Here is a 27,462-nt window from a genome sequence, read left to right as displayed (position 1 = left end):
CAACCACCTAGGGCATAAACAGCTCCAGTCTCCAGTGTGCCGAGGTTTGACTGGGAAGCCGTGTGAGCCCTCCAGGTTAAGCGTGGGTAAGAGGCTTCTTGGCTCTAGGAGCCCAAAGGACACTAAGAACGGCTACCATCTGAGTGCTCACCACGCCACATGTGCCAGATTGATCCAGGAGCCTGCAGCATCCACGGCACCGTGGGCAGCAAGGTTCAAATCCCAGCACCACACCTTAGAAATTCACCCAAACTTGACAGCTAGAAAACAGCTAACCTAGAACCAGAGTTCAAGCCTGCAGGCTGCTAGGCTCATGATATTTTTACTAAAAACATTGCTTTTCTTAAATCACAACAGTTTTTCTTTCAAAACCCAACAAACCATCACTTTCCTTTTTTGTTTCTTTGACATTTTGTTAGGAAAATTGTCAAGCATTGAGATAGAAAGAATTTTACACTCTCTGCCATAGTTGTACCATAACATTGACCACTGGGACTTTATCATACATTCACTAGCCCCTTATCCATTTATCATTCGGTACTTGTATGTACTGCAAAAGAAAAATATTAAAGAAGTGCCCACCAAACTTGGGCACACATGTCTTAACCAGAATTCTTTGCTGTTATTTTATCTTTATTGTTATTATTATTATTATTATTTTAGATATACCAAGTTCTTACTTGGTAGTTTAGGCTGGCCTTGAACTCATGGTACTCCATTTGCCTCAGCCTCCCCAGTTACAGGTATATGCCAGAGACACACTTGTTTATCATTTGTTTTTTTTTTAATTAAGGGCTTTTTCCTCTCAGCCAAAATTATAATTCTTTTCTGCCCACTAAAATGTCAGTGATTAATCTTTTCTTAAATGTCAATTTTTATATTAGTTGCTTAAAATTTAAAAGTCTCCCCCTTTTCTATAACTCATTAACACAGTCAACAAATTCAAACAGTCAATCAAATTCAATTCCCAGGCAGGATAAAAATTTGGCTCCAGTGGGCAGACCAGCCATTGGACAGCCTTTTAGCATGGGAGAGCCTTTTAGCATTGGACAGCCTTTTAGCATTGGACAGCCTTTTAGCATTGGACAGCCTTTTAGCATTGGACAGCCTTTTAGCATTGGACAGCCTTTTAGCATTGGACAGCCTTTTAGCACTGGACAGCCTTGTAGCACTTCTTGGAACAGTGCTTGCTCCTCAGATCATGGTAGGACTGACAGCAAGCAGTATTTAGTCTCCCCCATGTAAGCAACGTAACCCTAACCCAGGGAAGCTTCTTGCTGAGAAGAACATGAAACTCTCCACCTGGGGGAGATATGTCTTAAGTCTGCAGTGATTGTATGTGTATGTGTGTGCCCCTGTGTCCGGGTGTATCTGTGTATGTTCAGGTGTGTGTCTGTGTGTCCATGTGTGTCAGAGCAAGTGTGTGTGTGTGTGTGTGTACATGTGCCAGAGACAAGAGGTTGAAGTCAGGTGTCCTATTTTTAGTGTATTTTTAAACACTGTATGTATGTGCGGTATGTGTGATATGTGTGTATGCATGCCAGGGAACACGCTGGAGGTCAGAGGACAGCTTGCAGGAATCACTTCTCTCCTTTCATCCCGTGGGCTCTGGGGGATCAAACTCGGGCATTAGGGTTGATGCTGCAAGCCTTACCCTCTAAGCCATCTTGCTGACCCTCTCCACCTTATCTTTTGGAACAGGGTTTCTGAACCTGGAGCTCACTGATTCAGCTAAACTAGCTGGTCAGCAAGCACGGCCCATCCTCCCCACAAGTGCTGGGTTACAGATGCACGCCACCACCCTGGTTTTCTATGTGACTGTTGAGGATTTGAGCTCAAATCCTCACGCTTGTACAACAAGCACTTTGCTGACTGAGCTCTGCCTCCTATGGCTATTTTATCATTTACTATGGATCAGTGCCTCGTAATTCAGTTTTGCTCAAATGGCATTCTAAGGAAGAACATTCAAAATATGTGGGAGATGGGCTAGTACTGGAACCCAAAAGACTTAGTTTAGCCCCTCCCCCAACTGTCTCTTCCAAAACATGTTCTAAGGATGCTAATCTTGGTGATTCAAAATACAGTGCACTACAGTCATTATGAATTCAAGGAAGGCTGTGAACCATATCCCTCTTAAAGGACTACAAATACTGGTACATTAAAGACCGTGACAGTCAGGCAAGAAATTTCTTTAATTATATGTCTTTATACTTGCCTGGGAGCTGGAGAAATGACTCAGCAGCTGAGACCACCTGCTGCTCTTACAGTGGACCAAAGTTAGAGTCCCAGCACCCCTGTCTGGTGGCTTACGGCCCCCACTAATTCCAGATCCAGGGGAACTAACATGCTCTTCTGGTCTCTACATACATACATATATACATACACACACACACACAAATAAACTTGGGCCAACTGTGGTGTTGCACGCCTTTAAACCCAATACTCAGTGAGGCAGAGGCAGGCAGATCTCTGTGAGTTTGAGGTCAGGCTGATCTACATAATGAGTTCCAGGACAACCAGGGTTACATAGAAGAGACCCTGTCAGAGAAACTAACAAATAAAAGAGGACCCTTGTTAGGCCACATTTAATTTTTTAAAACTCTGTTCCACCTTGCTCAAGGTGTCCTCTTCCAATCTGAACAATCCAACTGAGGACAGGGGTGTGGCTCAGAAAGAGTAGAGGACCCTGGGTTGGATTCTCCTGCTTAGACTCATTACCTTGTTTACTTGTCATTTCTTTTATTCATAGGTAACATGTTTCCATGTTTTTAAATACTTCCCATACATATTTCTTCCAAAGGTGCCCATCTCTCTTACAGAGGGCCGCCTCCATGAGTCCATCTCTCCTACAGAAAAAAGGCCGCCTCCATCTTCTCTATATTTCTACCCCACAGACTTAGTTTGTATATCGTCTTGAAGGATGGACATGTAAAACATCTGTAAGACTTTATTTTCTATGTGTGGATGTTTTGATTGTATGTATGACTATGCACCACATGTATTCCTGGTGGCTGCAGAGCCCAGAAGAAAGTGAATTCCCTTGTTGTAAGCTGCCATGTGGGTGCTGGTAAGTGAACCCAGGTCCTTTGCAAGAGTAGCCAGTGCTTTTAATCACTGAGCCATCTTTCCAGCCCTGGACAAGTGAAATTTAAAGCAATAAAAATAATTAAAATATTCAGAAATAATATTTTACAACAAGCCATACAATCCAAGTATCCATCAGAAGATGGACAGATGAAATTCACAACACATACAATTATTCAGCCTTCTTCTTCTTCTCCTTCTCCTTCTCCTTCTCCTTTTCCTTCTTCTTCTTCTTCTTCTTCTTCTTCTTCTTCTTCTTCTTCTTCTTCTTCTTCTTCTCCTTCTCCTTCTCCTGTTTGTTGTTGTTGTTGTTGTTCTTTTGGGTTTTTGTTGTTGCTGTTGTTTTGCTTTGTTTTTTGAGACAGGGTTTCTCTGTGTTGTTTTAGAGCCTGTCCTGGAACTCGCTCTGTAGACCAGGCTGGCCTTGAACTCACAGAGATCCGCCTGCCTCTGCCTCCCAAGTGCTGGGATTAAAGGCATGCGCCACTAACACCTGGCTCAAAAAGGAAAAAAATAGTAACACATATCGCAGCATGGATGAAACCTGAAGCCATTATACTAAGTGAAATAAGCAGACACAGGAACAAACACTGCAGGGTTTCTCTTAGACGAAGAACTCAGAGCAGCCTGGGCCATAGAGACAGAAAGAATGGCAGTGTGCCGGGCAGGGAGAGGAAGGGAGTGGCCAGAGAGCTAGTATTAAGTGGGTATAGCTGCTCAGTTAGGATATTAAGTGGGTACAGCTTCTCAGCTTAGGAAAACGAGCAGGTCCCGGGGTGGATAACAGTGAATCAGGGACACAAAACTGCATACGTAACAGGTTCAAAATGGTAAAGTTTATGTTATATCCATTTACCACAATGAAAAAATGTTTAACATGTTATAAGACAAGACTGAACACAGAAGAAAGCTTGGGAGACTATATAAACAGCATATCCACAAGCCTGGACACACTGTTAAAAATCTGAGAACGTGAGCTGTAAACTTTCACCCTGATAGATACTGATATCATCCAGCTTAATGAGTAATTTGCAGAATGGCCTCTGGGGTAAAGGTCTGAACTTGGTACACACTATGGATACAAAACATCAGTCCTTCCAATTGTGTCCTCCAGCCTGCTCTGTGCCCCTAGGCAACCTCAAGCTCCAAATCCAGGTTCTTGCCTCTGGATTCCTGCTGGCTCCAACCACTGGGTTAGCAGGAATCTCAAGGAAGAGGCAGAGGCTGGGGTCCCCTCCCTGCTGGGTTGAGGTGGTGATGTTGCCAATCAAAGGCTTCAGCCGGGAGGCCTTCACTAAACAGCACCTCTCCCCCTATTCCTGGAACAGGGTGGTTCCCCTATTAGCCTTGGTGTAAAGTATAATCCTTTGTTATTTTCCCTAACCCTGCCCATTCTAAATTGAACTCCTCGAATTCTCAGCTGGAGTGAGCTGCTGTGGAACAGTCTTTGTGCACTGTGAATATGGGCCACTCTCATCAGTTAATAACGAGCCGACTGGCCAATGGCTAGGCAGGATTTTGGGGGCAGAGAGAATGCTGGGAGAAAGAAGGGTGGAGTCTTGGGGGTCTCAAGGAGACTCAGATGAAGTGGGGATGAACACGCTGTACTGAGACAAGGTACCTAGCCACTCAGTAGAGCATAGATAAATATGGGCTAACTTAAGATGTAAAAGCCAGTTAGTTACAAGCCTAAGCTATCAGCCAATCATTTATAATTAATAGTAAGTCTCTGTGTGGTTATTTGAGAGTGGCCGAGGGACACAGCTGACCAGCAGTCCCAATGAAAAACTGCGTCTATAGTAAGCTTTCTGCTGGGCCCTGGGTGATAGAAGCCCAAACGATTCTTAGAGCTCTATGCACTGAAAATAAAACAGAAACTGAGAGTATAGGAAAGCATGAGGTAGTTTCACAATTCTATCACTGTAAATCAGGAGAGAGAAAGAGACACCAAGGGCATCAATTAAAACGTATTAGGGAGCTGGAGAGATGGCTCAACAGTTAAGAGCATTTGCTGCTCTTTCAGATGGAGCCAGATTTGGTTCCCAGCACCCACATGGTGGTTCACAGCTGCCTGTAACTCTCGTTCCAAGAGATTCAGTGCCCTCTTCTGGCCTCCATAGGTAGCACACTTGCACGGTGGTGCATATACGTACAAGCCAGCAGGACACTCAAATGCACAAATTTAAAACAATAACAATTTTTTAAAATTAAAAAAATATATATTAGTGCCTGGGCCCCTCCACACTCTCCCCTCACAGCCAGTTTGTTCTCTCAGGAAGCATGGTGACACCATGTACATTCAGAACAAATTCTCTGAAGAGGTCTCCCTGATTGAAACAGCAGCCTGCTGTTCCTCCTCCCGTCTGGGTATGCTTTATGAAGATCTTGAGAGTTCCCAAGTTCTGTAATGGAATTCTCCAGAAAAGACGACTCCAGGGAATCATTTTAAAGATGCCAGTCCCGGCAGTGAGAAGTGAGCAGCTTGACAAGCAGCAGTGAGCTTCTTTCTGACAACACACACAAGTGCAGTTTCCCCTCCACCTGGAAGGATCGGAGGAGCCAGACACCAAGTCTAAAGCAGCTTCAGGAAGGAAGGAAGGAAGGAAATGAGCGAAGCTGGGAAAACAGCATTTCCTGCAGGGCTCCATGTCGCTGGTAGTTGACGGAGGTTGGCGGTTGCTGCTGGGAGATCCCTCAGCGAAAGTCCCAAAGGGTGAACGTGAAACATAAATACTACAAACTGTGGAACCCCTCGCCCTCCAGGTGGGGAGGGAGTGTCAGGGCTTTTCCTCCACACCACCTGCTCCCCCTGCACACCCATCTCTAGTGAACTCTGGCTCATCGGTTTGCGGAAGGTTGGAACAAAGGAACCAACCACACTCTGGCTTGGAGGGCACCTACAACAGTTGTCACATCTCAAACTTGTCTTGAGGAGGAAGACGGCATTCTCAGCCCATGAGAAGGGGTATGTGGCTGAGCTCCCAGCAATCAGAAGGAAGCCAACAAATGCAGGAAGACACCAAGGTCCTCCTGTAACTGTCCCGGCAGCAGCTGGAATGCGAAGGCTTCCACCCCACACCCAGTGAGCTGACGCTCCCTCTCTTTCTGCTTAATCTTTCTTATAAAAGAAATTGCCCATACACCTTCACAGCCGTTTTCTCTTTTGAACAAAACTGTTAACAGAGGCAGGCCCTACGATTGATATTTTGAGACAGACAACATTTTAAGGCATTTATGGGGGACTTTTTTTTCCCCAAAAGATTTAACCTAGGAGCTCTTATTTCAGACTGACATTTCTTAAATCAAGCATGAATCTCATCTATGAGTGGAAATTTAAAATCTTCTGACTTGTAACTAGAACGGGGCATGTCTGAGCCGGGCAGCTTAAAGACACATTAAAGTCAACAGCTCCACCACGAAGCAGATGAGCGCACACAGAATCTACACAATAGCAGTTGCACATGTTGAGATTAAAGTGAAACTCTAAAGTGAAACTTCAGGGTGTGGCTGCAGACACCAGCACAGCGAACACAGCAGGTACCCTGAACACAGCTTTTGGGAGAAGCTTCGGAGAATATCTTCCCATGTGCTCCAAGAACGAAGACACCAGCTACAGAGATCTGGGACAGAGGCATTGTGTTTCTTTTCTTATCTATCAGGTCAAGAGGAGCTAGCCTTTCAGTCTGAGGAAATTAAAAAAGACACAGGAATTCCTTTATCTTCCACCCTATTTTAGACTGCAAAGTACTCAATGTTTTGGAAGAAATAATCGAGAAAGGAGTTAGGAAAACTGAACACTCTGAGAGAAAGAGAAAGCTGTCTGACTGGAGTGAAATGTATCAGCAGCCAGGGTAGGCAATTTGGGTCATTTTAAGGAGTACCAATATCCAAGCACATGGAAAACAGGCTTGTAGCTTTACACAAACAGCAAACATGACCACTGGTCCCTTATAGAAGCTATAGTCACCACACTAAATGGAAGCCCGGAGTCTTCTGGTAACTCATTTTCAAGGTGAACAAGGGAATACATCAAGAAGCAACACTCCCAGTGAGTGGCTTAGCTGGCTGAACAGGACTCAGTGTCCTAACACAGATGATCACGCCTTCCCTTCCCCCAAACACAGACCACACATTATTGGGAAAGGGAATGGGAACTTTGCTATTTCAGTCTTGGCTCACATTCACTTATTACAATTTTGATTTGAGTTTTAGTTATTAGTTATTAGTAATAACTGAATAAGATGCACTAGGAGTTATCAATATTCAATATGATTTGATAAGGGGTACTGTTCCCCATAAGGGTAAGAAAGGGGAAATGATTATAATTACTTGAAGCTAAATTTTAGTGAGAAAAGGAATAATATACATCCTCTGATAGAGAACTGCAAGGTGAGACTGCATGCATGAGGTATCTAAGTCAGACAGCACGCATGAGGTATCTAAGTCAGACTGCACGCATGAGGATCTAAGTCAGACTGCATGCATGAGGCATCTAAGTCAGACAGCATGCAGGGTGGCATCTAAGTCAGACAGCATGCATGAGGATCTAAGTCAGACAGCACGCATGAGGCATCAGATGGAAACACTGCCTGTAGAGCCTGACATGCACACAACCACAAGGCCTGGAGCATGAGAACCAAAGAGTGCCTCAGAATACAAAGCAAAAAAGCTGGGACAGGCAGGGGGCATGTGCCTTGTGAGTTCAAAGACAGCCTGGTCTATGTAGTGAGTCCCAGACCAGCTAAGGCTACATAGTGAGACCCTGTCTCAACCTACCCACCCCCATCAAAAAAAATTTAACCCTCCTGGAGGATGAGGGAATTCAAAAGTGGGAGGGGTCAGGGTCACCTCACATACATGGAAATTTGAAAGTGAGCAACAATATGCAAGAACCGAGTAAATCTGGGGTTAGTTGCTTCTCCTTCTCCTTCTCCTTCTCCTTCTCCTTCTCCTTCTCCTTCTCCTTCTTCTTCTTCTTCTTCTTCTTCTTCTTCTTCTTCTTCTTCTTCTTCTTCTCCTCTTCCTCCTCCTCCTCTTCCTCTTCCTCCTCCTTCTCTTCCTTCTTTTTTACATTTTTTAAACCTTTATTTTTATTTCACATGTTTGGGTGTTCAGCCTGCTTATAAGGCTATGTATCACATGCATGCAGTGCCTGCAGAGGCCAGAAGAGGGTGTCATGTCCCTTGGGACTGGAATTACAAATGGTTGTGAGCCACTAGGCTGGCACTGGGAATCTAACCCGGATCCTCTCTTCTGCGAGGCAAGGGCAAACAGTGCCCTTTGCTACTGAGCCATCTTTCTAGCTACCACATTACTTTAATAACAATTGGGATAAGATCCAGCTAGAAAGAAACAGGGAAAGATTTATATCACAGACTGCCATGAAGAGAACAAAAACGATGCTTTAATTACATTACAGGTACCAATGGTAATCTCTGGCAGTTGACATAAGCTGGAGAGCTAATTGACTAACAAATAGCAAAACCGTAATTACTGTCCAACTATGTCCTAGAGCAGTGGTTCTCAACCTTCCTGTTGCCGAGACCCTTTAATACAGTTCCTCATGTCTTGGAAATCCCAAACTGTCGCTGTAACGATAAATGGCACACTTGTTGAGGGTATTGGTAACTGTTTATTGTAGAAATTACTGACAAGAGAAACCGGGCAACCAGTTGACTCAAGTCTTTCGCTACTGAACAGGAAGCCAAAAAGAGAGGGAGAGCAGCTCCGCAGCAGTGTTTTATTGCCACCTCCGTACACGCCTCTCGCCACGCGCAAAAGTGGGCCTGGCTAGCGGTGTAGTTCACCGCCTACATCCATGTGCGTCTCTAGTCACGCCCAAAGTGGGTGTGGTTAGCGGCTCGGTAAACCGCCCTTTTATTACTACATCTGTATGCGCCTCTAGTGCACCATGTGGCTAATGGCAGAGTCCTAAATCTCCTCCTATACCAAACCATAAAACTATTTTCATTGCTGCTTCCTAACTGTAATTTTGCTACTCTTATGAATCGCAATGTAAACATCTGTATTTTGTGATGGTCTTCGGTGACCCCTGTGGAAGGGTCGTTCGACCCCCAGGTTGAGAACCACTGACCCCAGAGTCCTGTTTTGAGACAGCTAGCGCTATGATTCTTGCCTGACAAGAGGGGTCAGAATTCACTGCTTTGTTCTGTCTAGATCTACATACCATGTTGTTTTGCTTTTACAAAAATAAGTGAGGGAGCTGGAGAGATGACTCAGAGGTTAACAGCACCAGCTGCTCTTGCAGAGGACCAGGGTTCAATTCCCAGCACCCACATGGCAGCTCACAGCTGTCCTTCACTCAGTCCCAGAGGGCCATCACCCTCTTCTAACCTCCAAAGGCACAGGCACGCATGCAATGCACACACATGCATGAAGGGGAAACTCTCATAACATAAAATAAAAGCAATAAATAAATCTAGCAAGAAAACTTTAAAATATAAATAGTTGAAACTTAGCAAATATTTTTCTGTATTCATTGAGATGGGCACTTGCCCTCCTTTATTCCATTAAACATTTTGAATTCTTGGGTTGGATGCCAGCCCTGTTTAAACTGAAAGTTCTGAGCTGCAATTATTTAGTTAGAGATTTCTATACTATGCTCCCATGGGATAATGATCTGTAAGCCCAACTCTCCCCCTTTCCTCCACAACACTGGGATCAAACCTTGTGCGTGCAAGGCCAGCACTGCCACCGAGCTACATCCCAGCCCTTGTAAAAGACCTCGTCAGACTTGACATGTGAGAGCCTGCCCAGCCTCACAAAACCGGGAACTGTATGTCTCTCCTCTCCTTTTCCTCCCCCCTTCCCCTGCAGGCCCTTTCCCCTCTCCCCTCTGGCCCCTCCCTTCCCCCCTCTGCAGGCCCTCTTCTCTCCCCTCTGGCCTCTGGCAAATACTATTCCCCTTTCTGCGCAGATGTGTCCCCTGTGGACATTTCAAATTCTAGTGAACTCTGACAATACGGGGTCTCAGTGTTGTTCTCTCGGTGCAATGTTTTCAAGGTCACCATGTCATTTTCAAAAAGAATCTATCAGCTTGAGGCATATGGAACCATTATGCAGACTAGAGAGCCAGGCCAGCTGGGCGTGTACCCGACCTCCATTCCTCACTAGAGTTTCAGCTTTTAAAACAACGTTTCTGGGTCCTAACTTTTTCACATGTGTGGCCAGTTTGCTAGAATGGGGCTCGCCGTTGTGTGACATTTAAATGAATACATGGGAAGCAGTCATACAAGCACCTCATGTAGATATGAAGAGAGTTTTGTTTTGTCTTTTGAAACAGGGTTTCTCTGTAGCCCTGGCTGTCCTGGAACTTGTTCTGTAGACCAGGCTGGCCTTGAACTCACTTGCTTCTGCCTCCCGAGATCTGGGATTAAAGGCATGCACCATTATAGCCTGGTTAAACTCTGTTATTTTCTTAGATCTGTTTTTTAAATGACTTATTTACAAAAATAACGGTGCTAGGGAAATGGCTCAGTTAGGCTACACAGTCTGATGAACCCCCTTCCCAATCCACATAAAAGCTGAACTCAGCAGTGCACACATCTGTATCCTGTGCACACATCTGTATCCCAGCATGCCCCAACAGGAGGCAGCAGTGCACACATCTGTATCCTGTGCACACATCTGTATCCCAGCATGCCCCAACAGGAGGCAGCAGTGCACACATCTGTATCCCAGCATGCCCCAACAGGAGGCAGCAGTGCACACATCTGTGTCCTAGCATGCCCCAACAGGAGGCAGAAGACAGAGACAGGAGAATCTCCAGAAGCTGGCAGCACAGCGAGCCTGGTTTATGCAACTCAAGGAGACTCTGCCTCAAGGACCAACACCTGAAGATTGCTGTGGTCACCTCGGACCTCCACAAGTGAACCATGGTACATGTGAGCCCACAAGAGAAACACATATGCAAATAAACACATGTATTAAATTAATTTTAAAAATGATGGTGTGAGTCTGTAATCCTAGCACGTGGGAAGCTGAGACTGGACCACCATGAGTTTCAGGCTGGCCCTTCCTGGTGCACTACAGCAAATAACAGGGTCTTTGCAGATAAACTAACCCAAGTCTGATGGACAGAGATCTGTTACAGTCAGCAAGAGAAGCTCACAGAAGGTTCCTTACTAACGTGTGTCGAGCTTCTCTACATTAAACACAGAGCTAAAGCATGACCTCCCACATAATCATCCTGAAGATCAAGTTATGAACAGGCTAACAAGCTCACTGCTAGCATATTATATTATATTATTGCATCATATTACACTGGAGATGAGGTCTCCCCATGTAAACCAGGCTAGCCTTGAACCTGCAATCCTCCTTACAAGCATGCACCGCCCTCACTTCTAGCTTCCTTTCATTTGAATTTGGACAGCGGATGAAACTCAGTGAGACAGATAACATACAATAGCTAGAATAAGACACTTACTGCTATATTACTGCGGCAGCAGAGAAAGAGACCTGTTGATTGGGAGAAAGCAGAGACACAGACAGAAAGAAGTGAGTGGCCAGGAGCAGCTTTGGACCAGACCGGGGCAGCACTAGTAGGGGCTACACCTGCACTGGTCTGGGGACAGCATCATCATGTCCTTGCAGCAGGTGTCTGCTAATGTCCCACACGGTGCCATGTGTGCGTGTTCTGGCACAACAGCCTAGAGTGAGATTCAGAACAATACTCACTGTTAGAAACAACAGATAAGGCAAAACAGTATCTACTTCACAAGGCAAAACAGTTTCTACTTCACAAGGGATGGGAGGAAAGAACAGACTAGAAAGAGGAGGTCACGGGGCGGGAGGCTGGGGAGTGAAGTTCAGCTCGCACATCCACTGCAACTTTTTCTGCTGATGGGGCAGGCTCATTTATGCTAACAGAATCGCCCCATGAGAACAATGCCCAGCGTGCACGCGGCCCAGGACCCATGGCTGGGGCGTCAGCACCGGGCATTCTCTCCTGGTCCCTCTCCCATGATGGCTGTCAGCATCACAAATCCTTGCCCTGCTTCCAGGAAACGGCAGCATGCCCTCCCTGCCCCCAGCGGAGGCTGGCGCGATGACAGTGCCTCTCTGGGGGGACCGTGCGCTTGGCTTTGCTCACACCGCCAAGGAGAAATGGCATCTACTACCTCACCCCACCCTCACCTCAGAAGGAGGCTGAGAACTGTCTTTTCTCATCCCCCACCCCTGTGGGTTCCCTGTCTCTGGGTCACAAGACAGAGGCATTTGTAGGGGCACAGTGGTAGAGGTGCCTGGGGTAACTTGGCAGAAAACAAATCTTGTCTTTGTAGAGCTCTCTTTCTCTTGAGGGGTGAGTAAGTCGTCAGCTGCATTCCAGAAAGAGACAAGGGTTAATACAAACCGGAAGCAAACATCCCAGCAAATCGGGATCAAGGGATGGGCAGGAGGAGGAAGTACACTTGTGTGGGATTGAACTTGCTGATGATAGGAATGTTAACTTAGGAATGTGCTCACTTCCTGCTATTTATATGGTCACGTGTCCACGTAGGACAGGCCACAAGACAAACAGAGATTAAGGGAACAAAATGAGTATGTGGGGGTTTATTTTAGAGTCAAAAGAAAACAAAAAGCTAGGTGCATGATACTGCATACCTGTAATTCCAGCACTTGGGAGGCTGAGGCAGGAGGATCCCTGCAAGTTCCAGGCCAACCTGGGCTACATAGCAAGTCCAGCAGGCAGAGTCCAGGACTACACACTGAGACCTTGACTTAAAAAAACAAAAAGACTATTTTCCTTATTTCATTTATTTTGTGAAAGGGGAAAATGTGGTCTGAAGAGAAAAACAACCAAGGACTGAATTGATGCTCTAGGGTCAAATCAGCAAACAGGTACCTCCTGATTCTGGATTTGGGACACACCCTGTTGGGATCTAAACCACAGATGCTACATGTTCAGCTATGATGCTGAGCTTCGTGCACAGTGCATGGTGATTCCCTTGGGTTTAGCCAGGTCCAAGTGGCCAGCAGGCTTCTTTCCACACCTAAAGCTAATCATAGCCTGGTACCTGCCCTGATCCTTCCCAGGGAACCAAGACGTGATCAAAGTGAGCTCAGCTCAACCCTGAAAAAGGAAGAAGGCTCTGAAACCCTGGGTTTAAGTGCATCCCTGCCTCCACAAGATGGGAGTGAAAAAGTCCATTAACAGGTTGGCACCAAAGCTGGGAATACAGGTTTGCTTTTCTATGTTTTACAAACTTCTGCATTTAATACATACAGGGTTTTTTTTTAAAATAATTAGGGGGAAAATACTGATCTAAAATGGGAAAGAAGGGACAATGGTAACTAGTTGTCCAGCAATTCACCAACAAGCGTAACAGTCACTGAAGAGTCACCTACATCCCTACCTGTTGAGTAACAGCAGTTTTTCTTGAAATAGCCTTCAGGCTTACACCTAGAGTAGAAACTGACGCAGAGTAAGGGAACTGATTTTTCACGTCTTTATTGACAATCACACTGATCACTACAGTTGTCTTGCTGAACAAGACTCTTCCTTCACACAGCTATTTAAATTTTGACTCTCAACAGCAGAAGGAAAAATGTGACCTCATTGTGAAACAAGCTTATGTTAGACTCTTGAGATTTGACCACACATTTGAATGTAGAGTGCAGAAATATGGAGGACTTCTATTTATGTGCTGCTAGTAACAACTTAACTATAACACTTAGCATTTGAGCTTGCAGCCAGAATGAAACCATCTTATTTCCTGGAGGAAAAATCCAGCAAGGTTTTCCATAAGGGTTTAATATCTATCCAGCCGTCCATGACGGAAAAGCTCAATAAATTACAAACAGGAGGAAACACCTGCCCCCAATAAAGGGTACACATACAAACCCACACGCCTTTATCCCATCACTGGGAGGCAGAAGCAAGTCCATCTCTGTGAGTCTGAGGCCAGCCTAGTCCATATAAGAGTTCCAGACCAGCCAAGGTTACATAGTGAGACCCTGTCGAAAACAAAACAAAACAAAACAAAACTACCAAATATTAGACAAATGAACAAATGTTACGCAGAATGGGAAAAATTTAGATTCAGTCTTTTCAAGTTGTCAAAAATGTCTCTGGTGGAACATTTTGGCGAAGTCCTGGAATCCCTGGCCAATGCTATAAGAAAAGAAAAGAAAAAAGATACAAGGATGGGAAAGAAGTTACAAAACTATCATTGCTTTAAAGATATAATTACCTACTGGGGGAAAAAGCTGGAAGTAAAAGTGAATGTCACAGAGAAACAAGGCTGTTACACACAAGGCAAGGTCTGTTTAGAACAATCAGAACCACAAGATTGTGTAGACTTGGGTTCGATGACATCAGCCTGCTTCTGCCAGAGTTGATTACTTTATTACTATTACTGTTAATAGTTTTGATGAAATACTGTTGATAGATGCAGTCAAGCAGCCAGGGCACTTTTGCCGATGGGTTCCCTGCACAGAGAGGGGCTTTGGAAGGCACATCATTCACCACTCAGGATTGCAAACCTGACTGTGACTATCTTCACAATACTAATACACAATTTGCACCTCAACTCTAGTTTTGAAGAAATCCTTTGAATTTCTTTTCATAAAAGATTGATAATGCATACTGTGTGGAACACTAATAAAATTTTCTAGAAAATACAGAATTGTCTACAGCAGCAGCATCCTAAATGTGCCTCAACCCATTTGACTGGGGAAACTAAGCAGGGCTGGGCTTGGTAGTACTTGTATGGGAGACACCCTAGGTACTGTTGGTTTAACAAAGAGAGAAAGAAAACATAGAACTGAGAAATACCAATTTCCTAATTTGTATATTTTGTAGCACCACAAAGTAGGCCAAAGTTAAGTATTAAAAAAAGGATATTGTTTCTAATAAAATGAGGCTTTGCACTCTGTTTCAGAACAGCAGAGAGCCAGAATTTAATAGCTGGCACAGAAGATGAGAGAAAAGGCCATGTTAAGCATCTTAAACTACTGATAACCATCTAGAAAATAATGAGAAGAAATGTGATTCACAACAGGATCAAAACATGAAGTATCCAGAATGCCCTTGTAGGGTTTCATGGAGGAATTTAAAGCCTGTAATAAAGGGCCTGAGGACAGCTCAGTGGTAGAGTAGGTGCATAGCAGGTGTAAGGCCTCAAGTTTGACCCATGGGAGCCTGGGGGATAACGGACTTAAAAATGAGGTGATGAAGAGCCTAGAGATAAAATTGATGAAGACTGTGCCCAGCTCCAAAGGATCAGGGAGACGTAGACAGGCTGAGAGGATGCAAGAAAGCAACCATGACTGGATGCTAATATTTGGTTATTCCAGGGAAGAAGCACACAGGAGTTCCTTGTTCTATTCTTAGAACTCTTCTGTTAGCTTAAAATTATTTCCAAGCTAGAAAATGAGTTGAGTGGAAAGACAGCTTACATGCTTGTGGGTAGAACATGTTACCATTAAAAAGATATCAAGCCTATTCAAAATAATTTACAAATTTAATATAGTCACAGTAAAATAAAATTCTCTCAAAATATGGTTTCTGAGTAACTTAATGAATCTACTCCAAATTTTATAAGGAAAAGTAAACTTTGGTCCAGGAACAGTTACATAAGCTTTAAAATGAATGAGTCGCTGTGCTGGTCATCGCAGGATGATGATGACATCATTGTAATAAAAAGCAGAGCAACAGACCAGTGGGACAGTGTGGTGATATATTATTTATGATTTGTTAAAGCTTGCCTGAGGACTCAGAAAGCAAAGTCAGTCACAGGCCATACAAGCCAGGCACACACTTTTCATCCTAGCAGCCAGAAGCTAGGAGGTGGTGGTGCACACCTTTAATCCTAGGACTCAGGATTAAGAGGTAGACGGATCTCCGTGAGTCCAAGGATACTCAGATCTACAAAAGAATGATCCAGTCCCAAAGAGAAACAGCTCACACAAAGATGATCTCAGCACCTGGGATCACGCGCCTTTAATCTCAGCACTGAGTAGTTATATCAGACAGGAGCAAGGTCTCAGTATCAGACATTCATTCTCCAGCCACATTGAGGATAAGAAGACATTGAAGTCTCACAATTCTCCAGCCACGCCGAGGAGAAGCAGGAGGATCAGCCCATTCGGTCTGAGGTATCCATAAGAGCTAGTGGCCAGGTACTTCGCTTTTTGGATCTTCAGCTTGAAGTTTGAGCCCCTGGGTCTCTGGGTCATTTATTTATTGTGTTGCAGGACAAAACATGTGTGGAACCACAGACCAGCAGGATAGGCATGGAGCTATAGAACAGCTTGCTAGGGAAATCACAGAGAAGGGAAAGGGGACCACGGTTCAATAAAGAAAAACATGCAACCAACTCTCTCTCTCTCTCTCTCTCTCTCTCTCTCTCTCTCTCTCTCTCTCTCTCTCTCTCTCTCTCTCTCTCTCTCTCTCTCTCTCTCTCTCTGGGGGGCATGTGTCAGGGCACTGCCTGTGGAGGTCAGATCCTCTGGTGCTTAGGAGCTGCCCGCTGTGGGTCCTGGAATCCAAGCTCAGGTCCTCTGGGAGAGCAAGTGCTCTTAACCACTGAGCCATCTCTCCAACCCCAGGATGGGTTTTGGGTTTTTTTGTTTTTGTTTTCATCTGAGATGCATAGACCTAGGTTAAATAGCTTATTTGATAAAATTAAGGATTTATCTTGACCAAAGAAAGACAGCGGCAAAGCGTAACCGTGTCCATGAGTATCTCCATTGCATCAACTCTGCACACCATGACACCACACATCAATGAACGACACAGAAAGGGCTCGGATTTACAGGAAGCTGCGTGTCTAAGAGATGCTCAAAATCACTAGTAATACAAAGACCCAAACTAAAACAACAAGCAGTCACTTTGCACTTACAAGATCAGAAAAGAGTGCACAAGGCTGACTGCAGGGTACCTCTGGCAGGACAGAGATGGGGACACTATTGCAGAAATGAGCCTGGGATCATTTACTCAGTCGCAACAGTGTCCTTCTAAGCCCGCAGCCCTCAGGAAGGTTACACGGCTTTGTAAGCACACACTAGGAGAAGGCGTTCACGGCTGTAATTATTTGTGGTGTTGCGGGGGAGCAGTCACGCTGAGCGTTCACCTGTCACGCAGAGAACAGGCAACTGTGGCATGTGAAGCAGGAGCATACACCCCAACAGCGCTCAGGGAAAAGGAAGAGTCGCAGCACTAAGGTTAAAACACATAGAGCACAAAATCCCACTCAAGCAAAACACAGTGAGCCGCACTGAAAAGAGCGCCCGGGAGGAGGGGCGAGGCAGCTAGCTGCTGGCTCAGTGGTTTACAGCACTTGCTGCTCCTCAGGGCCTGGGCTTAATTCCTAGCACCCACGTGGTGGGTCACACCATCTTTAACAAGTTCCATGGGATCTGGCACTGGGTATGCAGGCAGTACACATGTACACATGCAGGTAAAATACTCACATATATAAAATAAGTAAATCTTTAAAGTTTTTCCAGAGAACACATGGGGGCAGGTGAGTGGAATAACAAGACTGAAAACAAAAGAAATCTTTTAGATTGTGATAAAACAACTCAACTGGGGGCTAGGCATGGTGGCCCACGCCTTTAATCTCAGCACTGCAGAGGCAGAGGCAGGTGGATCTCTGTGAGTTCGAGGCCAGCCTGGTCTACAGAGTGAGTTCTAGGACAGCATCCAAAACAATACAGAGAAACCCTGTTTCGAAAAACAAACAAAAAACAGCAACAAAACTCAAATGGCCTGTGATGGACAAAAATTAGGGCTGTGTCCTTCTCGAAAGTCCCAGATTTTCCTGTCAACAAAAGCTGCTGCTCTGACAGGACGAATGACAGCTTTTGGTCCCGTTTCAAGCAGGAAGGGAAAAATTAGAGATCAGAAAATTCTGAAAGTGATGAGCAGGGAATATTCAAAGAAACTTTTTGGTTTTGTTTTTTGTTGTTGTTGTTTTGTTTTTGTTTGTTTGTTTTTGTTTTTTGAGACAGGGTTTAACTACATAGCCCTGGCCAGCCTGGAACTCACAACACAGACCAGGCGGCCTCGAACTCTTAGCTCTACCTCTTTTTGCCTCCCAGCACTGGGATTAAAGGCGGGCGTGTGCCACTATGCCCAGCTTAGGTTTTCGTTCTTGTGGCCTGACCCAGTCTCTCTGAATTTGGGGTGATTTGGCTCCCGGTGTGTTGGTGTCAAGTTTTCAGGTCATCTGTAGCTATTACGTTGAGAGCATCCTGCATCCTGCATCCTGCATCCTGCATCCTGCATCCTGCATCCTGCACGCTCTCCTGGCCTCCCACATGACCTAAAATGCTAAAACCCTTGGGCTACAGGGGACCCCATTGTCCGGCAGAGGAGGAAGTGAAAGCCCAGAGAAGAACTCTGATTTAGGACCACACAACTGCTATAAAAAGGAAGGCCCCCACACTCCCCCCTACCCAGCATCTACTCTCACCATTTTTCAATCGACAGAGAACAGCCCTGTACAGGTCCCCACACTCAGAGTCGAAGCTGGGTTTTTACAGCGCCTTCCTGAGCTGCCCTTTCCCGCCCACGCCTCTCAATCGGCCACTCGAGCACATCTGCCCACCTGGCCTCCCACCACCCTGTCGGTCCCCCCACCTACCCAGCATGCTCCTGCTCCAGCGTCTGCCTCCTATTCTCTCAGTCAAGCCAGAGATCAGGGATGGCCTTCTCCCAACGAGGCTCTGTACAAAAAGAGCGACCAACACCCCGCCCCACTTTCCTATCTGCACTGCTTAGGACATATTCTAGGACGGCTATGCTTGCTTATACCACGGTCTCTCAGGGCCTCTCTCAGAGTCTGATTTCTCCCGGCCTTTGCCCACTCTGCCAACACTTCCTCCCTGACTCCTGTGATAATGACTGGCTCATGCACGTTCTCAAACAATATTTGCCGACAAATGAATGAATGAGTGAAACACAACCCTCAGACTTAAACTCTCTGTGCAACACCTTCATTGTACTCTGTCAGTTCCAGGTAGCCACCTGTCTTCAGACTGCAGAAAAGACTTACAAATCCAAAGATGACAAAGATGAAATAACTCACTGTCTGCTCTGCCTCCTTCTTCTTTGTGGCTTTTTTTTTTAAAGACAAGGTCTCACTGTGTAGCCTTTACTGGCCTGAAACTCACTATGTAGAGGGTGGCCTTGAACTCACAGAGATCCACCTGAGGATTAAAGTGGTGAGCCACCACACACCACACCAGGCAGCGAGGCTTTCTTTTTAACACCAAGGATCAACCACTTAAACAAAAGCTTGCGCCGCGTGTGAATAATAGCTCTTTCATGGGGTGGGGGTGGGCTGCTGGCTATGGCTGGGACTTTTCCATCTCCCTGCTTTCCAGGCAAGAGGCTACCTCATAATGAACTCCCAACAAGAAGACTGAGTTAGCCAGTCTTGAAATTATTTAATTCAGATGCCTTCATAGCTGGATCTAATAAGAAAGTATTCCATATTCACTGGTGTGGAACTTTTGAGATGTATTCTGAATGAATTTTACGAAAGATTTACCAAAAAACAATGCTCGAGAATTTCACAGTCGATCCTGTAATGGTGACATAGGTAAGATGTTAACTGACTTGTATTCTGTCCCAAAGCATAGGAGAATAACCCTGGAAAAATAAGCCAAGCTTTGTACCTGCCAATACGTGGCAAGCCTCCACTTGTACTCTGAGTCATTTTTTAAAACCTGCCCCCTCCATTTGACTAAGCGATCTGTAGCTTAAAATATTACTTTGCACTTATTTTAGCCCAGTAGAGATCGAAGTGACCCCGAGGGCTGGAACAATGATGAATTTGAAGCACTGGAATGCACCATGTAGAAAGGGTTTCCTTCTAAGGCAGAGGAAGGGCTCTGCTGTGTAGACATCCCTTATGATAATCCACACACGTGGGGATTAAATGTCCAAATGTAGTCTGCTCCGCCCTTTGGCAGCTCTCATTAGTGTTTAGATCTTAAATGGTGTCTCGGGACCCAGGACTTTCCCTGCCCTGTAGGAGAGAAAGCTGTGTGAGCTCAGTGGGCACTCTGAACGAGGCCCTGGCCTGCCACGTGGATGAAGGGGGGTGTGCAGAGGGGTCTCTGCAGGCCAACGGGGTACTCAGAGAACAGGGCCAGGAAAGAGGAGGTGATGGGAAGGTTGGGAGGCCCTATTTTGTGGGTCAAAAGACAAATAACTCATACATATTTGAACAGCGTCTATAAAGATTACTATCAGATGTCAGCCAAAACACGCACAATGAGAATGCGGCACAAAGGTTATCAGTTTGAGTCAGAATGTGCTCAGCTTATTGGAAAAATGACCTGTGACAACATGTACCCCGTTCCCGTGCCGGACTTAGTAGTTCTGCACCACACACCAAGCACTCATTTCTAGACTCCAACACAGAAGCATGAGCAATGGGGGAGAAAACCCACCGGGTTTCACTGATTTTAGCCCAATACTCATAATGTGAGTGGGGGAGTTGGGAGTAATAATGAAATTGAAGATGCGCTATACAATACGTTAAATTAATTTTCCCCCTCAAAACTGTATTTGATGTCACCAGGAGTGGGTCTGTCTCAAGTTAACGCACAACTTAAAGCCTTTCGCAGTGGAAGAGGGCCGGAGAGAGCCGGTCATTCAGTAGTTTAGAGGAATGAGTCCTGATGATACACTAACTTGCACATTAGAGCTCATCTGCTGTATATAAATGCATCCCTCACAGAGAAGTTAGGTCTGTGTGTCGCAAAAGTCGCCTGTGGATTTATCAGCTCTACCAGCGTCGTGTAACTCGACTAAGTAAGGTGGAGTCTAAACTATGCTCCAACCCGAGTGTCAGAGTCATCCTAGCTTGTCACATACCACACCATTGCTAATTAGGAAGATTCACGAGGTGCTTCGATGACTGTAAAAGGATTGCTGTAAGGCAGACCTGAAGGCAGGCTAGTTTACAAGAGTACAGAAACTTTTACCACCACATTGCTCTGCACTCAACGTTGCTTTTCAAGTTGGCCTTTACACTCAACCCTGTGTCCCAAACACTCTTCGCGGTTCTTAACACACATCAGACGCCGGCCTGTTTGGTCAGCCCAATGTTCCTTATTCGAGTGACAGACAGCACGACCCTCCTTTGACACACGGATGCCTGGCAGTAGTGCGGGCGTCCTGGGTACCTAAAAACTCCGCTAAGCCAAAGCTGCACCTCCAGCTAAACAGTCCTACAGGCTTGCTTGGGGAACCACTCCCGCCTGCCTGTCACGGAATCCCGGCCTCGCATGGCCACAGACAGCAGCGACAAGGGACAGGACTGGGGCTGAGTTCTTCGAGCCGAGCGGCAGGGCGGCGCAGTGACAGCGCCTCGGCTGGATACCTCGTCCCCGCGCCCGCGCCCGGGGACGGCCTCTAGGGCTGCGGGAGCCCCCTGCACCCCGCGGCCGTGCGTGAGGACAGCGAGGGCCCGTGGCGTCCCAGCCTCACGTCCCGCTGAGCGCTCTGCGACCCGGAGCAGCGCAGCGAGCCCCGCAGGCGACCGTCCCCGCCACCCCGCCACCCCGCCAGCGCCCGGCCCAGCACAGACCTGCTCTCTACGCCCGGCGTTCCCTCCGCGCACCGCCACTGGTGGCCCGGGAGGGCCGCGGTCACCTCCCCTCGCGGCGGCGGGCGGGCGGGCGGGCCGATCCGGGTGACTCCGCGCCGCCCCGCCTCCCTCCGCGCCGCTTCCGCCCCGCGGCTCCGGGCTCTGCTTCCCGCGCTCGCGCCCCCTGGCGGCCGCCCAGCCCGCCCGCCCCGCCACGTCAGGGCTCGCGCTCCTAGGGCCTCTCCGGGAAACTGAGGCACTGGCCGTGCATTGCTCGGGCTAGGATCCACACCCCCCCGACCCCCTGCTCCCGCGCCACCGCCAACCTAGAAAACTCAAATTCTCCTCTGCGCGGTGAACGTACTCCGTGGTGGAGGCTGGCCTCGAACCTTTGATCATCCTCCAGCCCCCCAAGTGCGGGGTTGCAGAGGGTGCACCCCCAGGTCTCTCCCCTCCTCCCATCTATTTTTATTTATTTATTTTTATTTTTTTGCCCTCCAGAGCAAAGTCTTGCAGAACTGTTTTGAGAATTTAAAAGCAAGGAATCACAGAATACAGGAACCCGACGCCTCAGTCTCTCAGTCCCCGCAGGATTTCTGCTTGTTAAAGACCACAAGTGCTTGGAGGTGCTGCTGCGATTGCCGGGCTCCGCGGTCAATGCAGCGAGCTACCTAGCAGATTTGAAGAACGCAGGCATCTTCTATCACTATGCACACAGAGCAAAGATATACCTTTATTTCAAACTTTTCATTAGCGATATTGTTCCTCGATACCTCTATTCCTAAAAGATCATAGTAAAGTAGACGTAGCATAAACTGTGTCGTTTGGATCATGTTTAACCGTGCAGCTCATCGGCAGTAGTACACCCACATTGCCATGCAGCCATCAATCATGCTGTCAATCACCAGGACCTTCAAAGCCTCCCAAACTGCAACTGCTCTGCTCCCATCATTCTGGAACTTCCCACTTCCTAGCCCCGGCAATCCCTCTTCTCCCATGTCCTTCAGAATTCCTCTACTCTGGACACCAAATGGAATCCATGATACTTCTTGCCCTTTTGGTGTCTGGGTTATCCTAAGTTTCATCTGTGTTGTCCTGTGTGTCAGCGTTCCCTTCCTTTTTACTGCTGAATGCATCGCATCGCCTAAATAGACTACGTTCTGTGTATGCATTCGCCCTGTAGTGGCGTTTCAGTGGAGCTGCCCTTCTGGCTCTTGTGAATAAGGCTATGACAAAAGAGTACACATATCTACTGCAGTCACTGCGTCCAGTTCTTTGGAGCACATATAGACATGAAATTGCTGGGTCACCTATATGATTATCCTCCTTTGCAATCTGAACACTGAGGGAAGAAATCTTTGTAGTAAAATGTAAATATTCCAGATTTTTGTTTAAAAACTTAGCAAATGCTTCAGTTGCCTGTGAAACAATGAGCCTTCTCTCCATTCTCAAGTAACACAGAAAAATCTATCACCTAGAACGATAATAGCTGTCACGCTTTCAGGGTCTCTCTATTTGGTGGTTCTTGGTGTCCTAGAACTCACTCTGTAGACCAGGCTGGCCTCGAACTCCCAGAGGTCTACCTGCCTCTGCCTCCAGAGTGCTGGGGTTAAAAGCGTGCACCATGATGCCTGGCTGACAATATTTGTCACTGACTGACACAATTCTGACAATATTTGTCACTGACTGACACAATTCTGACAATATTTGTCACTGACTGACACAATTCTGACAATATTTGTCACTGACTGACACAATTCTGACAATATTTGTCACTGACTGACACAATTCTGTTTTCTGTGTATGCACTTTCCTAATGTGGCTTGGAGCCATGTATTCCTTATGAAAGCCAAATGAACTAAAAGCAAAGATTTCATTTTGAAAGTAGAACATTGCAATGTCTTAACTCAGCTGTATCTAAACTTTTCTCTTTTTAAGATTTATTTATTTAAGCCGGGCGTTGGTGGCGCACGCCTTTAATCCCAGCACTCGGGAGGCAGAGGCAGGCGGATCTCTGTGAGTTCGAGGCCAGCCTGGTCTACAAAGTGAGTTCCAGGACAGCCTCCAAAGCTACAGAGAAACCCTGTCTCGAAAAACCAAAAAAAAAAAAAAAAAAAAAGATTTATTTATTTATTTATTTACTGGAATGGAGACACTGCAGGCAGGGTCTCATGAGGGGGTCAGAGGGCAACTTCCGAGACTCAATGCTCTCCTTCTACCGTGTGACTATCAGGCTTGACAGCAAGGGTCTTTCCCTCTGAGCCGTCTCTCCAGTCCCTAATCTAAACATTTGCCTTTCACCTAAGACCCAGTTCCTGATATCCAGGCTATTGGCTCTCAGGGATCGGTTCTTTGGTTGGTCCGCTGAGGTTTGAGACTAATTGCCTGAGTATGTCACCAAGATCTAAGTCATCTAAGGCTGAATAACAACACTCTTCTGAGGCAGGCAAAGGTAGGAAGAGTTTAGTGACCCAAGACTCACTTTAGTTTGGGGCTCCATGTCACCCTCTGTAATAACGCACACCTGCTTCCATCTCTCAACAATAGTACACATTTCCAGGCCTGGAACTCCTAACAATCAAATAGTTTCCATTCAAGTGTATTCCCAACATATCCACTTATAAAGAAGAAAAAAGGGGTTGACTGATCTGGCCTGAACTGGGTTTGTATGTGTTTCCAGTAAGGCAAAGTAATGTCCTCCCTTTTAGAGAGAATCTCCTATTTACTAACTTGTGTTTCTGAATAATTGAGTATGCATATGATTAGAATCAGATGCATTCCAGAAAGAGCCAGACAGGCACAGAAAGAAAAATGAGTGTATGATCTAATCCATCAGTCAAAATAGAGAACCACCCAAAATACACCCTTTGGTGACCAGACACTCCTTCCTTTAGGCCATGTAGAGAGATCAGCTACTGCCTGGGACCCTGGGGGACTCTCTGTCCTGGGAACCACTGACAATCCTGGGAGCAGATCCCTCTCTAATCTCTACTCTTACTTGGCTCCGAATAAAGTTCTCTTGCTTCTTTTGCAAATCTGTGTGAACCCTTGCTTCCAATCCTTTGGATAAGAGGCTGAGAATATTGAAACACAGTTCATGGCAACTTTCCCTCTCATCAAGGGGAACTTGCTGCACCCCTGACCTAGAATGGGGCTGTGCTGGGCATCTGGGATTCAGGCTGCCCAACGGACAGCAGACTCCCAGCCATCCTGGAAGACATCTTCCACAGTGATGTGACAGGAGAGAAATTATTTGCCAGATCTGCACTTTGAAGGAAACAAGCCAGGGGACACAGCGGATTAAAGGGAAGAATTCACCCCCGATGCCCTGGGCACCCATTCCTCTAGGCTGCAGCAAGGCTGATGGGAGTTGCTACAGCAGTCCTTGAAGGAATGGAAAAGCAGTTACTCAACCTATTTCTTTTTCTTATTTGGTGGCTCAGATGAGGGTTCTAGCTAAAGGGAGAGGTTTCTCTGCCTATAAAGGTAGCGGGGAAGTCTGTCTGCAAATATGATGTTTTCTGAGACCAAAATGAGGAGGAAGAATCGGCCTTGCAAAGAGCTACGGCAGGGAGTGAGTGCCTTTCAGGTAGAAGGAACCGCACAGCTCGGACACCAAGGGCAGCTTGGCAAATTGCAGAACCACAAGAGGATCTGGTGTGAGCAAGCAGCTGGAGAATGGAGATGTGAGGCCAGCGAGACGGCTGAGCGGGCAAAGGCGCTTGCTCCCACCAACTATGAGGACCTGAGTTTGCTCCCAGAAAGTTGCCCCCTGACCTTTACACGTGCACACGAACACCAAGTAAATAAATAGCAATAGAAAGAAAACAGGAGGCAGGGCCATCCTGAGTCTAGCAGGCCACGACAGACTGAGTTTTATGATCAGTATCCTCAGTGAGAGGACTGGAATACAAGGAATCAGAAGAGATCTGCATGGGGCCGGGGATGTAGCTCAGCAGGTAGAGTGCTTGTGAGGTCTTGGGTTCAAGCCCCAGCACCACACACTTCCTGAGGTGGCACACGCCTGCAATCTCAGTAGAAGCAGAAGCAAGAGGGTCAGAAGTTCAAGGTGTCCTTTGGCCACACAATGAGTTCTAAGTCAGCCTAGGGTACTTAACACCCTCCTGAAAGGTGGGGGGGAGACAGAGAGGGCTTGGTCAGGCTACCTTGTAAGACATAAGGTTAGAATGTAACGTTAAAACTTATGAACAGAGACTGGAGAGATAGCGCAGCTGGTAAGAGCACTGGTTGCTCTTCCAGAGGACCTGGGTTTGATTCCCAGCACCTACATGGCAGCTCACAACCATTTGTAACCCCAGTTCCAGAGGGTCAAATATGTCCTTCTGGCCCCTGCTCAAACCAGGCATGTACTTGGAACACAGACATACATACAGGCAAAACACCCATACACATAAAATAGAAATAAACCCTTAAAAATCTTATAAATGTATGCTTTCTTCCCGTCAGTAATTTTCACTAAACCAAAGCCTTGAATTCTTGTCAGCTGTACTGACTCCTACCTGTCAGAATACTCCGGGTCTGAATTTTCACTGTCCCCACGGGGAACAACATTGCAAAGGAGCAACTGGCCAATGGCTCGGCCGCACAACGGGAACCTTTTTTGAATGTACCAGGTCTTAGTCATAAGCTGATTAGAGGAGCAGGCTGCTGAAGCTGCCTCTCACGGGATACCAGGCAGGTGTTAGTCCTGGAGCAGCCAGGGGCCAAGCTGTGGGCAAGGAGCACAGCTAAACAGCCATTCTTACTCCTGATCCTAAGAAAAAGGTGGACCAGAACTTATGATGGAGGCTTGCAACTTCAAATGCCACAAAGGAGGAGGCATCACAGGGGCATTTCTGTGAACTATTCATAAAAGGGGATCAGCACACCTGGGGGTCAGTGGAAGATGAACCCCTGGGAGGATGGAGGCATCTATGATGGCCTTGACACAGTCACATCTGTTTGGGGGACTTGTGCAGGCTCAGGACCACCTCCTAGCAGTGGTTCTTAATCTGTGGGTTGTGGTCCCATCAGCAAACCTCTATCTCAAAAGATATTTGCATTACCATTCATAACAAGTAGCAAAATCACAGCTATGAAGCAGCAATGAAAACAGTTTTATGGTTGGGGGTCACCACAATGTGAGGAATTGTGCTAACGGGTCACAACATTGGGAAGGTTGAGAACCCCTGCTGCAGAGAAAAACAATAGACCCCACTCAGGAACCTAGAGGGATGCCATTCCTACCTGTTCTTAGGAAAGCTCCCTGCAAGGAAGCTTCTAAGTTGTAAAGAACAAGACAAACAAACACTGTACCTACCCAGTTTCTTTTTAGGGCCTCCTGGTGCCCTGGTGCTATGCAGAAGGCCTGCTGTTCTTCTCATCTACCTGTGGAAGCCTCAACTGCCTTCATATTTCATCACCAGTCAAAAATAAAAACCAAGCCAGGCATGATAGCACATACGTATCCCAGCACTAGACAAAAGGTGGAGGCTTGTGGGTCTCTTTGAGTCTGAGTCCAGACTATCAAAATACAGAGTTCCAGGCTGTAGCATGAGTTCTAGTTGGTATTGATAACAAAAGCCCAGAGACAGATATTGGGGTTAAAACTGAAGATCTAGTGACTGGCAAAGCGGCCAGCCACTAGAGAGTTCTCACCTCTGCCAATGCTAGACCAAAAGGGCGATCCTGTCCTCAGACCGCATCTCCAGACTGCACTGCTCCTGAGACTGCACTCAGCTCCTGTCTCCTCCCACCTTCTATTCCTCTCTAGTGCTGGGATTAAAGGCCTGGGATTCTAAGTCCTGAG

The 27,462-nt window shown here is 46.4% G+C and overlaps 1 protein-coding gene across 1 annotated transcript in view; it reads right to left on the bottom strand.

Annotated features, from left to right (window-relative positions):
- The window catches only part of LOC101838167 (dynamin binding protein), a 96,528-nt gene extending 74,793 nt beyond the window's left edge, over window positions 1-21,735 (bottom strand). The window contains exon 1 of the mRNA XM_005063559.4: window positions 21,654-21,735. The gene's annotated coding sequence lies outside the window, so the exon portion shown is untranslated. The remainder of the gene's footprint in view (window positions 1-21,653) is intronic.
- Between the last annotated feature and the right edge of the window lie 5,727 nt (window positions 21,736-27,462).

This window comes from Mesocricetus auratus, unplaced genomic scaffold (genome assembly GCF_017639785.1).
Source record: "Mesocricetus auratus isolate SY011 unplaced genomic scaffold, BCM_Maur_2.0 Super-Scaffold_4256, whole genome shotgun sequence".
Classification (NCBI taxonomy): domain Eukaryota; kingdom Metazoa; phylum Chordata; class Mammalia; order Rodentia; family Cricetidae; genus Mesocricetus; species Mesocricetus auratus.
Note: the sequence above shows the minus strand (reverse complement) of the source record. Positions and strands in the feature narration are given on the sequence as shown.